The sequence below is a fragment of the Botryllus schlosseri genome, chromosome 9, assembly GCF_051294905.1.
Source record: "Botryllus schlosseri isolate E-star chromosome 9, Bs_hap1, whole genome shotgun sequence".
Classification (NCBI taxonomy): domain Eukaryota; kingdom Metazoa; phylum Chordata; class Ascidiacea; order Stolidobranchia; family Styelidae; genus Botryllus; species Botryllus schlosseri.
Window position 1 is genome coordinate 11,379,813 of NC_137244.1, and position 12,078 is coordinate 11,391,890.

Sequence of the window (12,078 nt, forward strand, 5' to 3'; positions counted from 1 at the left end):
ACAACCCTGCATATATATGTCCATAATAAAACCATAAGCGTGTAAAATGATCCAATTGTAAGTGCAATAGCAATGTTGCAAATAATGATTATCCAGTAAATCGCTTTTACGAATGCAAAAGTAAATCCGGAATACTGATTATCCAGTAAATTGGTTTTACAAATCTAAAAGTAATTCTGAAATACTGGTTATCCCGTAAATTGCTTCTACGAATTTAATCTGTAATTTTTTACCCTTTAAAAACAAGTAAATTTACTTTTGACGTGCCCGGATATTAATTTAACGGGCATTTACCGTTAATATAACTGACGGGACAAATTCACCGGTACAATTTGGGTAAATTTACGAATATTTCTAAGAGTGCATATCTTCCCAGCTGTTCTCTGTCAAGCCGTGGTTTGGATGATCTCGTTGGTGCAATAGATTCAATCGGTATTTTAGGCACAGATACAGGTGCCTTACGTCGAGTGGCATTTCATTGCAGGTTGCCTCAATTGCACATATAGGCGTACTCACCATACCCCCACTGCACAGTCGTAATGCCTTGTTGTTGATTGTCTTGATCTTTTTCAGATACGTCTGCGGAGCGAAGAAGTATGCCTCCATTCCGTAATCAATTACAGATCTAATCAGTGTCCTGTAGAGTATTAGTAGAGTGTGAGTTGATGCACCCCAATCCGTCCCTGTTAATAGTTTGAGAAGGTTCATGCGTTTGTTGCATTTGCCTGATATATAGTCAATATGAGATTTGTAGTTGAGTCGTCCGTCAAAAATAACTCCCAGGTACTTGTATGTGCGTTCATAGGAAATCTTGTTTTTTCCTAAAAATAGATCAGGATAAACTATTTTTCGTTTTCTCGTGAAAAGCAAAGCAACTGTTTTTTCCTTGGAGATGGTAAATCCCCAAGTATCGCACCATCGACTTATTGCGTCTAGTGCCGTTTGTAGTTCAGAGGAAATCTTTTCAATATCCATCCCCGATTCCCATATAGCAATATCATCAGCAAATAATCCAATATTCGTGGACACCATCTGCGGAAGATCGTTAGTCATTATTGTAAAGAGAAGAGGGCTCAAAACGCTTCCCTGTTGAATACCATTTTGCAATTCTAATTTGTAGGACAAAGCTGCTCCAATGCGTACTTGAAATGTTCGATCATTTAAGAAATTTTGCAACCAATGCAACATTTTACCCTTGACACCCAGGTTTGACAATTTGTGGATAACCGCTCCTCTCCACACGGTATCGTATGCTTTTTTGATATCAAGGAATACTGCAATCGCTGATCGCCCATTGTGTATTGCTTTGTTGACGGAGTCATGCAAACCCAAAACATGATCAAGTGCACGTCTACCACGGCGAAAGCCGCATTGTGATGTATCAAGAAGTTTCTTACTTTCGAGATGCCAGGATAGTCGACTAGATATCATAGTTTCCATGACCTTGCAGAAATGACTTGTTAGTGCGATCGGGCGATAGGAATTCGGATCACTTGGCTCTTTACAATTCTTAAGTATTGGTACGATAATGGCGTGTTTCCAGGTCTCGGGTATTTGTCCTGATAACCAAGAGAAATTAATTATTTCCAACATTTTGCACTTACTATCGGGATCCAGGTGCTTGAACATGGCGTAGTTCATCATATCGCCACCTGGCGAGGAGTTTTTCTTAGTGGCCAGTGCTACATTGAGTTCTGAAATTGTGAAAGGGATATTTATCTCCAGATTATCATATCTATCAGCATTTTCCAACAGTACTGTATTCAGCTGAGGTCTATTAAACATAGCCGCATTCGAATACTGCAATGTACTACTCGCTCGTTGAAACTTAGTAGCTATCACATTTGCTTTGTCGGTATCGTCGGTGATTATGCGATCAGACACCGACAAATTCGGTATTTTGAAGTTGGTATGTTTCCCAGACATGGAGTGGACGACATTCCATACTTTTTTTAAGTTCGATCTATGATTCAAAGAGTCGCAGAATGATCTCCAAGATTCCCGTTTTGTAGCCAGGATCGTTTTTCTGCATTCCGATCTTCGACGTTTAAATTCTATGATATCTTCAATGTCGAATGTGTGTTTCATTTTGAGAAATGCAGCTTTCTTTCTCCTCACAGCGCGTGCACAGTCTTCGTTCCACCAGCGGATCGCATTCTTTGCATGATTTCGTTTCATAGGTATCGCTCTGCTTGCAGCGTTTATAACACACTGGTTAAATTCGCTGAATACGTCATTTATATCTCCTTCGACTACACTGCCATCTAATGACACACCTGCAGATCGTGAAAATTCAGTCCAATCGGCTCTATTAAGATTCCATCGCAAAGGGAGTTCTCCTGATGTCCTCGGGACTTGATTGTTATAGTGCGTGAAGATGACAGTGTGATCACTGCCTAGTAGATCCATCGTCACTTGCGTAGAGCATTTCGACGCGATGTCTGCCGAAGCGATTGAGTGATCAATCAAGGACCATCTTGTTATTGCGTTACTAGAAATATTCAAGTGGGTAGGATCAGTTAAATTCAAAGATACCAAGTGAAATCTGTCCATAACATCATGCAATCGTAGTCCTCTTCCATTCGTCGTGTTAGCTCCCCAAGCCCAGTGGTGAGCGTTGAGGTCACCTAAGATCACCGCTTTACTCCGCAGATTCCCTATGAAATCAAAGTAATTTGGAGTGATTGATGAATCTGGGTGGCAGTAAATATTACAGATGGTAATTTCTCCCACTTTAACGCATAATGTTTCGACACCCGATGGGCTATCAAGTTTGATCTCTCTGTACGATAGTTTATCACTAATTATCACTGCCAGTCCTCCACTGCGAACTGTGTTGTCTCTTCTGATTACACGATAACTATTAAATTTTGGTACGTATTCGGGTATTAGATGAGTCTCTTGGAGTAGCATAATGTCTGGTTGCTTCCTAAGTTTTGATAAATAGTGCTTGAACTCTGGAATTTTCCGATAAATACCGCGACAGTTCCATTGTAGTATACACAGTCCTTTATTGACTGCCATCGCTAACAACGTTAATGAAGGATGTCAGCGACTCACTGTCAATTGGTAGACCGAGCCATTTTTGCGCCGCACATGAAATTAAATGAGATATGTCTATCTCCTCTTTCGATTGGCAAGATATGATTGTAACTCTGATTATCTCAGATATGAATGCAAGCATTACCCATGGGTGGAGGGAAGTCATCAGTGATAATATCGAGTCTTCTGGGATCTGCGATCCATTGCTAGGCGGGACAGTACTTTTTTCGACTTGCGTCAAATTGCATGCGTTTGGAATTGGATAGGTGGGAGGTTTAGGTTTCCGAGCATTCGGTTTTGGGGATAGGTTTTGGACCTTATTTGGCACTCGAGTTATATCGCTGTACGAAGGACTTTCAGGGGTAGTAGTGGGTCTACTCTCGACTTGTACTTTGGCTCTCGCTGTTTCGTAATCAATTTTCTCTCTTTCTTTCAGTTTCTGTATCTGCCGTTCTCTTTCGTATGCTGGACATCCACTATATGCAGAACTATGATTACCTGAACAGTTGACACATTTCATATCTCGCGTGCAGTTTGAATATTCGTGATCTCGTCCACCACATCTCGAACAGGTGGTTTTGGAACCGCAATTCTTTTTTGTGTGTCCGAATCGGTTGCAATTGTGGCATCTCAAGGGTGGGGGATTATATGGTCTTGTCTTGAATTTCAAATAGCCGATTGCTACAGCATCTGGGGGAGATTCTACGTTAAAGCCAAGCAGTACGGTGAGACTTTCTACGTATCCATCATCTGTTTTACGCTTAAGACGTTTTGCAAATGTCACTCCATAATTTGATAGCGCTTGGACGACTTCATATTCAGACAGATCAGTTGGAACGCCATTAAGAACGGCTCTAGCAGCATGTGTCCTATTTAGGTAGCGTGAAACTTTCACAGGTATGCGGGTTTTCGACTCTTTAGTAATTATCTCTTCAGTATCAAGAAGAATCTTTACCTGCTTTTCGTTGTGGCATTTGATCATAATATCACCTGATGGCAAAACCTTAATGTCCTTATAGTCGCCTACTATAGATACAATCCCATCATGAACTGCAATCGGATTCCAGTGCTTCATTTTGCGTGTGGTACCAGTAATGACAACCTTATGTTCGCTTACGGAGTTACTTCTGGACATACCTTCTCGGGTATTGGGTTCTTGATTCATGCAGAGTCTACTCCTCGGCGGTGGTTTGGTTGCCGTATCCTCATCTTCGTCAGTTGATAGAGATAGTTTGCGTTTTGCCGTATCCTCAATAGCAACCATGTCTTCCGAGTCGTTTTCCGCCATTGCGCGAAGGCAAAGGGCGTATTCCAGTCTCTCTCTTGATTACCACTGATCACTGCCCACGAGTATCGGTAAAAGCAGTCTTAAACCGTAGTCACTTATTACGTGGAGGGAGTCGATAGCGAAGTACTCGTGTATTTTGTAGTACTCAAGTATAGGTTTTATCTGCTTGCGCTATACTTAATCAAGTGATTAACTATTTACACTGCATCTACTTCTATTTCAGAGTATTCGGTTTTCAGGTAAACTATACCTGCAATACTTACTTTTTAACTCACTCGGAAATCATCACTTCTTGTACTTTACTCGAAATTTACTGCAACTAAATGTTGAAATGTACTGTTATCAGCGGTCTTGATGAGTGGTGCTAGTTTCATCTATATCCTACGACGCATTTTTGCGCCGCAGAATGACTTATCGCAATAAAAATAACAAAAATACTTCGATAATTTGCGAACTCTCACTGCACAAAAACGTTAGTACTCTAGGTCTATTTCTGTTTAATACTGTAGCTATCACGAAGTTGATGTACTCCAATATCATAAGGACTTGAGAGTATTTGGTACATGTAGGCAAAAAACCTACTTGGGTATTCTCAAGACGTACGAGTACTTCTATACTTAACAACTCTGGAAGTTAGCGCAGTTTGTGGCATTTGCATGCAATCGAAATTTGCGTGCTTCTCACTTACCTTATGTTAATAGTTTTCCTTTTCTATCTACTTTACAAGATTCAGTGTAGAAGTTTAGTGAAAGTGTAAGAGTTTAGCAAAAGCATTTTTTGATAATAGCACTTGTCAAGATGATACAAACGTAACCTCAAACTACTTTAAACTAATTGTACTTGTATTCTAGCAAAATTACGAATCGTTGAGTATCGAGCGATAGCCTCTATCATACTTGCGGAAAATAGGGATTTGGTACACGAGTATCAAATTAGAGTAAATTGAGTACACTTGAGAGGTTATTAGTGATTCTGCTGGAGTTTATATGAAGGGAAGTTCTGATAAAACCTTGATAATTTCAGAAAAGAATAGAGGGCTTCTTTCGATATTTTGATAGTCTTCGTCGTAATGTCGGATGTCGTGAAATTGTATACATGCCATCTAGTACTACGGAAAGTGTCAAGGCTGGTACTCAATGGTTCTGTTAGTAATTATATGGAATGTGTGGAAATCGAATTGGAGCGTAAAGTATGCTCCTATGGCATAGAGCCCTACGAAATGAGTCCACATACCCCGTAAAATTCCACTCCAGGCGCTGCGACTTAGCTCAAGCGAAAAAGTATTTCGTACTTTAGGTGTCAAATCATCTTTCTTGTGATAAATAAGCATAGGGAGAATTAATCAGAAAATTTTGTAGAGTACCGTAGGCATCGATACATTGAGTGAAATGGGCTTCCTTATCTTAAATTGAAACGGACAGAATAAATCGAAACAATTTGCAGATTGGGTAGGTATCGTATGTTTAGTGTCGTTGGTATTGTTAAACGTTGTCGCCGGTAGCCGTTGGTATACTATTACGAGTGTGAAAAGGATTTGCATGCCCTGTGCAGAGTATCGCAGTAGTGAACATATTTTTCGCGTGACGAAACACGATCGCTGTTTAAATGTTCGTGCAGTGTACTTCGATTAAAACCATAACACCACATGTAAATCTATTCGCACAACTCGATGATGTTGGTATAGTGTTACTAAAATTAATTATTACCTATTTACACAACATAAAAATACCAATTCATGTCGTAGTAAGTAAGTTTATTGAACTCGTGCCTGATGAAAACGAATGGCGACAAGTATGCTGTTGTGTTTGAGTGAAAAATAATTATTTAGAGTAGTGACAGTTTGTGACCAACGAATGCAAATCGATCATGATATTACAATATACGCTTTCGTCAACATAACGACTTGGCGCAGGAGAAACACTTTAACATTTTTTCAATAACTGGAATCTTGAAACTTGTTGCTTGTGAGATTTACAGCTGGTGCACAAAGAGGTTAGCGACCATTTTGTACGATAGTATGTTTTAGGTGTATTGTTGCGTGGATAATGATTTGATGACTCATCACTTTTCGTTAGCAAAGTAAATTGTTTTGCGCGTTAGATTTGTGGAAAGTAAGTTGAATATATACTATTTTGTGGAAGTAACTAGATTACCGCGATATCACTGGTAGGTCTCTCAAGCAGTCACCGCGGTTTCAATTTTGTAAGGTGTCGCGATGTCGGTATAATGTTTTCTAAAAGTCAAACTCGGCCGGATATCATGACTGTGTAGGACTTACGATAAACATGTATTGATATTAAAGTTGACTATGTATAGGTACGTGCTACGCTACGGAAAAACAGATTTAGCCAAAAGCCTGTATAGAACTGCGTTGGTTTTTGAAAGTGTTACATCATGAAATGCCTGACGAAATTTGGTATGGTGCATTGTTATTATGTCCTACAACTGGGTACCAACGTTCAAGGTGAGAATTTAAGGTTTAGCATGCTAATTCTGTTATTAAAATTAACTATGTATGGGTATATGCTATGTTCACGAAAAACAGATATGTGTAAAAGTCGGTATTCGACTGCGATAGTTTCAAAGGTGTTCCATCATTAGATGTGTGATGAAATTTAGCATGGTTCATTGCCATAATGTCCTACAACTACGTATCAAGTTTAGAGTTGGGATTCAATGTTAAGCATGGTAATTCCGGTATTAAAGTTAGCTATGTATGAGTACGTGCTATACACCCCCGCAAAACAGATATACGCAAAAAGTCGATGTAGAGCCGCGTTAGTTTTAAAGTTGTTCCATCATGAAATGTGTGATGGGATTTGGTATGGTGCATTGTTATAGTGTCCTATAATCGCGTACCAACTTTCAAGGTGGGAATTCAAAGTTTAACACGGTAATTCTGCTATTAAAATTGACTATGCATAGGTATATGCTATGTTCACGCAAAACAGATATGCTTAAAAGTCGGTATTCGACTGCGTTAGTTTTAAAGGTGATCCATCATTAGATGTGCGATGAAATTTAGCATGGTGCATTGTCACAATGTCCTACAACTACGAATCAAGTTTAGAGTTGGGATTCAATGTTAAGCATGGTAATTCCGTTATTAAAGTTGACTATGTATAGGTACGTGCTATACGCTCCCGCAAACAGATGTACGCAAAAAGTCGATGTAGAGCCGCGTTAGTTTTAAAGTTGTTCCATTATGAAATGCGTGAAGAAATTTGGTATGCTGCATAATCACAATGTCCTACAACTACGTACCAAGTTTCAAGGTGAGGAGTCACATATTAGCATGGTAATTCTGTTATTAAAGCTGACTATGGATATGTACATGCTACCGAAAACAGATTTAGGCAAAAGTTGCTATAGAACTGCGTTAGTTTTAAAGTTGTTCCATCATGAAATGTGTGATGAAATTTGGCATGCTGCATAATCACAATGACCTGGAGCTCATTTAGATACGTTTTTAATGTAGTTACACACTCTAGTTATTTTGATGTAAAGAAAAAAATCATTCGATAACTCGATACAACTAGTTAACACGCGTTGATGTAACTTTCCTCATTTGTATGCATAGCCTACGCGAAATTGGTAACCTAATTTTTCGATTAGTTTATATTCCGTATTTTATTTAAAACTGAAACTGTTAAGTACTACTTAAAGTGTTATAAAGTGTGAAAAAGGGTACAAGTAGAATTATTATTATGTCATGAATAAGTAGTTTACAAATTCATACGATTTTTCTTGTTGCGTTCCGAGATAAAATGTAATTTTTCGCTCTTTTTATTTTTTATTTTTTCAATAATATTAGTATTCATTTTACAAAAAACGTCGTGTAAAGATAAAGTACTTGAACATTTCGTAGTGCTCAAGTGTAAGTTTTTAAACTATTACCTTGACAAAATTTTCAGAATAGCAACTTTTGCGTAAATTCTGTCTTCCATTTAGTTGCCGGCTCTGAAAGCAAGCAAAGTTTGTGGCATTTGCGCAACATAGAAATTTGTACATATCACGCTTATCTTATGTCGAAAACATAAGTTAGTTAAAGTATTTCGAATCATGGGTATGAATGATTTTAAAAAACCCAAATATGTCGCATCCAAACTTCGTGAATATTTTCGATTAGTTTTTTCGATTCTATCTACTTTAAAGGATTCAGTGTTGAAGTTTCGAAACTTGCATGAATTACAAGCTACATAATTCAATTAGTTAACACGCGTTGATGTAACTTTCCTCATTTGTATGCATAGCCTATGCGAAATTGGTTACCGAATTTTTCGATTAGTTTATATTCCGAATTTAATTTAAGTACTACTAAAATTGCTGCAAAATATGAAAAAGTACACAAGTAGAATTATTACTATGTCATGAATAAGTAGTTTACAAATTCATATGATTTATCTTGTTGCGTTCCGCGATAAAAGTTTAATTCGCAAAATTAGTGTGTTCGAATCAGGCCTGTCGTTAATATAGTGATGTCGCATTAGCCCTAAATACACATAATAGAATATCAAGGAAAAGTATCATCTAACGTATAATGAATGTTATTTATTTCTCGGAAGCAAGTTATTATCAAAACATAGTGGTCAAAATTATCGCAGAGCAATACCGATTTTGCGTAAATTCCGTTATGCGTCTGACTACGTTACTAGGGATTATGTAGTTAGTTAGGAAATTAGGAGTCCTATCTTCTCAATCGGTATGGAACAACATCAAAAGCATCACAAAGCAATATCGACTTTTGCGTGAATTCTGTTATGCGTTTTACTACGGTAGTATGCGCACCTGCTTACAGGTGTCCAGACGTGAACTTTCTACTATATTCGCTCCTAACATTATAGCAGCACCCGACGCAGCTTACATTATTACGTTATAAGACGCCGGCGGCGTTTCACTGTCAGTTTAATCACCTTATTCTAGTGACATGAAAAGGACTGAATCGTATGAAATGTGGTCACTTCAAGAATCACGATTTTTCATTAAGTAGTTATGTTTCTAGGCTACTTTTACTTCTATTTCACGGGTTTTCATAGAAATCTGCTTACTTTTATAACTTTATATTTTGTGAAGTAGAGAGTAGTTTAAGGTTATGTTTGTCTAACCTTGGCGAGTGCTATTGTCACACTCGATCACCATCTTCAAATCATGGCTATCTCAATGATGTTGACTAAATTTTCGGCTTCAGAACGTGTTAATTAGACCTAATCGTTATAACGCTGGGGTTCGCGTACAGGCATCGATAGAGTTTGTATAAATAAAGCCCTGCGAATCGCACGCCTACGGCTATAGTTCGTTCGATTATTTTCACCTTGGGATTCGCGTATATGCTACTAAGCTGTTACGACTTTAGAATATTCTACAAGACTATTCGGAACGCGCACATGCGAGTGATTTGTTTCCGTAGTTCCGAACTGGAGAATCGCTTGCCTGCGTCTAATGAAAATAAGTCGTAAAATGTGGAGGCTGCAGAGACAGTAACTTGTATACATAAAATCAAGTTTAAAAATATGGACGGATGAGTTATCTCTGACCAATAGAGTAATATAACCGCCTATAGTTTAGTGGGGTATTGCTATAATGCAGAGGTCTCAAACTCAAATGCGCTCGCGGGCCAATTTCCTAGTTTTGATGACGCCGCGGGCCGCAGCCTCAATAATAGGGATATTCAGTGTATAACTTCCAGGTAGGCCTAATTTGACGGGGACCTTGCAGACAGGCATTCCACAAACATTGAGGAAATGTAATTTACTATTGTACTATTCACGCTTGACACAAAAAATAATAACATTTTGAAGTATTTGAATAACATTGTTTTTGTGCCGGGCATACTTTTTCAAACTAATTAGTTATAGATATCATGCGAGAGGATGCATCATGGCATCATAAAACTGTCGGGTTATAATTTGCAGCTATAGTGGACCTTTGACGAGCCACAAGTTTACGCAGAATATTTGAAAATCTACTGAAGATTGATCTGATATCAGAGCATTTGAGCGGTGTAGCCTAATCCTGGTGTTGATATAGTCGTGATAAGTATAGGCTGTTGTTACTGTCATTGCCAAAGCCAAATTAAATCATCGCTAGATTTTGCCTTCAATTATTATTGAAACAAATCAATAACAACTTGAATATAATCATTATTGAGCCAGAGTAATAGCATTGCTTCTTAACCTTAGCGATCGTACCCATTGTGCTTCCAATAAGATTTCTTGTAGCCCCTGTCCATTTTCAACACAATTACTGATGGAGCCCATATTGAAATCAGAAAACCCATTCACATGAAATCACGCCTAGAGTGAAGATTATTTTATAGTTGAATAAATTGACCAAGAAAATATTCCACAGAATATAGGCCCGATTCCACAATGAATCTCGTACACCCTGATGTGGTGCTTTGTACCCCGATGGGGCCTGCGGACCCTGGTTAAGAACCCCTGGAATAGAAATATCCAATCGGCGAAGAATTCATTGGTGTTACAGCTGTAGAGTGTACTGCTACCTTACTCGTCCCCGATAATAACATGAATAAAGAGAGCACACAACACCCAGCATATAACCAACTATACGTCACGGGGGGTCACATAATACCAATGGTTGCCATACTTACCTGATTAGATAGCTATATACCCTACGCAACGCAAGCTACAACCTTTTAATGTATTATTATTGCCCATGACAGTTTCATGGATTGTTGCGTCCGTAGGATTACCAAGTCACCGTTCCCAGTCACAAGCCCATCTCTGATTTTACGTTTGACCCGACTCAACTCGAGTCATATTTATTTAATCACCCAGTCAATCCGAAATCGAGTCATTTTACGAGAAGTTCACACCTAACCAAATCACAATTTTCCGTCACGAATCATCAACGGGTCAAGTTTCGCCATCATGAACTAGAAATGTGACGTAATAGCTGATCTTTTACCGCAAGGTAGCTTTGAAAAGTGATAGTGAAGTTTGTTGAGATTTCAGCGATTTTTATAGTAGTTTTAGCGTGAACTTTAGGTTCATATATCTAAAAAAGATATATGGCACTTGAATATATTGTTGAACACTTGAAAATACAAAATGCCGTCGCGGGCCGCACAAAATGCGTTCGCGGGCCGCATGCGGCCCGCGGGCCGCGTGTTTGAGACCTCTGCTATAATGTATATCCAAACAATCGTTGCAGACTCTGAATGTTACCTAGGTCCTTATCACAAAAAATCATGCATCAGAAGCGTAGGGGTTCATATTATCAAGTCGCAGCGCTCAAAATCGCATTTTATATTAAGTAATTAGTGATGATGTGTAGAACTTTGATATTAATAATATTATCCGGAGAATATAACCTTACATAGACATCATAGTTTTCGCATTTATGTATAATCTGAATAGGAATTTAAATACATAGTCCTAAATACACATAATAGAAAATCTGTCGATTCTAGCCAAGGTAAGTTTTGACGCAGCAATCATAAGTCGTAAAATGTGGAAACTGCAGAAACCGTAACTTGTACACATAAAATCAAGTTTAAAAAATATGGACGGATGATATTTGTCCTAAATAAACATAATACAATATCTGAGAAAAGTATCAAGATGCGGCAATCAATGCGGCGATGATATAGCAATGGATGGATGATGTGGCACTATAGGGGTGACGCTTGATGATGTGGCACAGATGACGTAGCAGATGAATGTTCCCTTAGGGGATGAAAATGGGCGTGGCAATTAGAATGACGTGGCGCTCTCTGATTGGCGGGG

At 38.5% G+C, this 12,078-nt stretch overlaps 1 protein-coding gene across 1 annotated transcript in view; it reads right to left on the reverse strand.

Moving 5' to 3' along the window:
- LOC145446534 (sodium-coupled monocarboxylate transporter 1-like) overlaps window positions 1-12,078 on the reverse strand; it is a 60,808-nt gene that overhangs the window by 46,731 nt on the left and 1,999 nt on the right. The gene's annotated exons all lie outside the window — the stretch shown is intronic.